At 41.3% G+C, this 4,398-nt stretch overlaps 1 pseudogene across 1 annotated transcript; it reads left to right on the plus strand.

Annotated features, from left to right (window-relative positions):
- Window positions 1-3,190: 3,190 nt before the first annotated feature.
- On the plus strand, window positions 3,191-3,944 carry LOC309809741 (lysocardiolipin acyltransferase 1-like; annotated as a pseudogene). The gene has a single exon. The product of its transcript is annotated as a lysocardiolipin acyltransferase 1-like (transcript).
- The last annotated feature ends 454 nt before the right edge of the window (window positions 3,945-4,398 follow it).

Genomic DNA, 4,398 nt, shown 5'->3' on the forward strand with positions numbered 1-4,398 from the left:
TTATTTAATTGTACATAGAGCTCTAAGATGTCTTAGGAGGCTCTGTAGTCATGTAGCCCTTTGACTCTAGGCGGGTCAGTGTCTGCACCATCCACCACAGATTATTAGCTATTCAATTTCCAAAGGTTGCCAGACATGGGGATTTCACTGACATTCAACAGAACCTGACCTGGTGTTAATCAGCATTAGAGTAAAGCAGTTATTTCATTTGATCTGTTAATCACTGTGATATGAAATAAATGGTGTATCTAACTGAACTTGCCAAGGAGACATGAGGAGCCATTTTAGACTAGACTAAGAATAAAACTTTAAACTTCATCACTAGAAGAATTAACAATTCTGTGCACAACAGATTCCTAGACTTTATTCTCTTTTGACCATCAGTCTCATTCTAAATCCTTCTCAAGAAGACTCATTCCGGGACTTCCCTGGTGGCTCAGTGGTTAAGAATCCGCCTGCCAATGCAGGGGACACACATTCGAGCCCTGGTCTGGGAAGATCCCACATGCCGCAGAGCAACTAAGCCCGTGTGCCACAACTACTGAGCCTGTGCTCTACAGCCCGCGAGCCACAGCTACTGAGCCTGCGTGCTGCAACTACTGAAGCCCATGCACCTAGAGCCTGTGCTCTGCAACAAGAGAAGCCACCACAATAAGAAGCCTGCGCACAGCAATGAAGAGTAGCCCCCGCTCTCCACAACTAGAGAAAGCCCGCACGCAGCAACAAAGACCCAACACAGCCAAAAATAAATTATTTAAAAAAAAAAAAAAAAAAAGAAGACTCATTCCAATCCTAAGCCTGATGCCACCCATCCTTCCTACTCTTAGCAACTCTAGCAACATGAACCACAGTCATTTTTCAGGAGACTCTACTGTCTTATTTTGTATACAAATAGTTGTATGTGTGCTGAAGTATGGCTCCTTGCTTTTACTGCAAGGTAAAGTCTATAGTTCTCATGTCTCAGAAAACTTTTCACTTTCATGTGGTCTCTCAACCAGATAAGGATAAATCTGAAAAAGTATGCAAGGTCTGTGCACACACTGCAATCTACAAAATATAGCTGGGAGAAATGTTAAAAGATCTTTAAAGATGGTCTTTTTTTTTTTTTATTAGTCGAAAGCCTCAATATTGTTAAGATGTTAGTTCTCTCCGAGGGTATTCTCAGATTTAATGCAATCTCAATCTAAATCCAAGAAGGAATTTTTGTAGAAACTGACAAGTGGATTCTAATATTTTAGGGAAATTCAAAGGACAAAACATCTTTAAAAATGAACAAAAAGTTCTGGAGCATTAACACTATCTGATTTTAAGACTTATTCTGAAATGACAGTAATTTTGGAGTGTGGTGTTGCTATCAGGACCAACAATACATCAATGAAACAGAGCAGGGAATCCAGAAATAAATCCAGATATATTTAGACAACTGATTTTTGACAAGGTGCAGAGATAATCCAGGGGAGAAAGAATTTTTTTTTAATAGTGAGGCAACAAATGCAGCTCTAGATGAAGAAGATGAACACAAAGAAGAAAGAACTTCAATCCACAGTTCACATCTTTTACAAAAAATTATTCAAAAATTTAGTAAGTTTGAAAACTAAAGCAATGAAACTCCTAGAAGAAAACATAGGAGAAAAATCTTTGTGACCAGAGTTAGGCAAAGATTTCTTAGATGACACTAAGATGATACTTAGATGAACACATACAAGGGAACGGTTGTTTCTGCTGGAGTGGTCCTGTGCAAGAAAGGAAGGGAGCTGACTGCAGGATAAATGGAGGAAGGGCTTCTAGCCAAAGGAGAAAGCAATGCAAAGTTAGGATGAGTGAGAGGGCATGAGTGCCCAGGGGTCAGACCAGAGTTTTGCACGTGTTGCTGAGAGAGAAGTCAGGAAAGGTTAGAGCAAGATTATGAATTCTCAGCTAAGAGACTGACTTTATTTGGTGGGCAGCGGTACATATAGAAGGATCTTAATCAGATGAGTGACATGATCAACTTTATGTTCTGGAGAGGGGACTTTGGTGGTGACAAGGTTAAAGACAGAATGTAAGGAAGAGACCAGTTAAGGGCAGTTTCCATGCTCCAGACCATGAGAGATGGCATGAGAGGTGGTGAGGGAGTGATCCAGGGCATTAACTAGAACAGAGCAAAGTTCACATCTGCCACACACATTTTGAAGGCAGAATGGAAGACGGACTGGTTGTGAGGAATGATGGGGTGGGGTGGGGTGGGGGAGGGGAGCACCTACTAAGCAAGTAAAGAGAAAACTAAGGTGTTTTATTTGTTTGCTTTGATTTTTTGGTAACTATACTGTTGGAGATTGGAGATACCATTAATTAATTTAGGAACAAGGATAAAGCAGGGAGTTCTTTGTTACTGAGTTTCGGGAGAACTGTAAACCCCCTGAGGTTGTTGGGTCAAATAAGGTATAACAGAACCAGGCTTTACAGAAACCTCTAGGCTTCTGATTTCTGAGACTACAGAACACTTAATTATATCACCAAAGTCAGCAGGGTCTAGTGTAAACGTGGTCCACTGTAGGAAAGGCACTCAAAGGGAAGAATCATCTAAGGCACCATTGAGAGAATGAAAGGCAAAATACAGACTGGAAGAAGAAATTTGCAATTCATCTGTCTGACCAAAGACTCACATCCAGGATAATCATGGAATCATGGAGAGGGGAATCATTTTTGGAGAGGGATTTACTTTATAGTCACTCTATTTTGAGGAAGCATTTTTGGAGAGGGATTTACTTTATACTCACTCTATTTCGGGGAAGCATTTTTGGAGAGGGATTTACTTTATACTCACTCTATTTCGGGGAGGCATTTTTGGAGAGGGATTTACTTTATACTCACTCTATTTTGGGGAAGCATCTTTGGAAGCATTTTCATGTTGGGTCCCTTTTCACCTTTGATGTTTGTAAACCCATCTTGGTGTCACTGGATCAACAACTGCCTTGTGGCAACCTGGCTCACACTACCTGTGGCACTGCTGGAGACCATGTTTGGTGAAAAAGTGATTATAACAGGTGATGCATTTGTTCCTGGAGAAAGAACTGTTATTATCATGAATCATCCAACAAGAATGGACTGAATATTTCTGTGGAATTGTCTGATGAGACATAACCACCTCAGATTAGAAAAAATTTGCCTCAAAGCCAGTCTCAAAAGTATTCCTGGATTTGGTTGGGCCATGCAGGCTGCTGCCTATATCTTCACTCACAGGAAATGGAAGGATGACTACAGTCATTTTGAAGACATGATTGATTATTTTTGTGATATGCATGAACCACTTCAACTCTCATATTCCCAGAAGGGACTGATCTCACAGAAAATTGCACGGCTCGAAGTAATGAATTTGCTAAAAAGAATGGACTTCAAAAATATGAAAATGTCTTACATCCAAGAACTACAGGCTTTACTTTTGTAGTAGACTAAGAGAAGGTAAGAACCTAGACGCTATCCATGACACCACGGTGGCATATCCTCATATCATTCCTCAGACAGAGAGGCAACTCCTCCTCAAGACCTTTCCCAAGGAAATCCACTTCCACGTCCACCGATACCCAGAGGACACCCTCCCCACGTCCAAGGAGGACCTCCAACTCTGGTACCACAAGTGGTGGGAGGAGAAAGAAGAGAGGCTGCACTCCTTCTACTGGGGGGAGAAGACTTTTTACTTTATGAGATAGACTGTCATTCCACCTTGCAAGTCTGAGCTCAGGATCCTTCTGGTCAAATTGCTCCCTATACTGTACTGGACCCTGTTCAGCCCTGCAGTGTGCCTGATCATCTGTTTGTACAGTCTTGTGCGGTGGTATTTTATAATCATCATTATCATTTTCGTGCCGCGGGAGAGAAAATTTGGTGAACTGGAGATCACTAAACTTGCATGTTAACGTTTTTTAGACAAACAGCCACATTTAAATACAAAGAAAAATGAGTAAGATTGTAAGGGTCACAGTCTAAAAACCTAGGGGATATTCTTAAATGTTTACAAACGTCTAAGCCTTTGTAAAATGAGATTCATTTTTGCACGACTATGTCAAATATTTCTTACTACCATCATTTGTTAAAGATATTTTGCACTTAGTTTTGTGGAAAAATACTGCTACACACACAATTTTTTTTTTAAATCTCTGAATGTAATTTCAACACTGTGTAGCAGGGAGCGACCCCTGTGAAATAACTTAGGCCAGAGTATTAGTAAACAATCGTCAGGCTGTTAGCAGACAAGGTACACACAAGATTGTCTTCAAGGCCCAATCCTACTTCCTAACAAACTCCCCAGACTAGGGGCAGATTTGGGGCTCCTGGGCACTGGCCCAGATAAAGTGTTGGCACTTGCCGCGGAGGTGAGGGACCTTCCTCCCGGCTTCCTCTCGGCACTTTCCCCACACT

Source organism: Mesoplodon mirus (genome assembly GCF_964341445.2).
Source record: "Mesoplodon mirus genome assembly, chromosome: 8".
NCBI lineage: Eukaryota > Metazoa > Chordata > Mammalia > Artiodactyla > Ziphiidae > Mesoplodon > Mesoplodon mirus.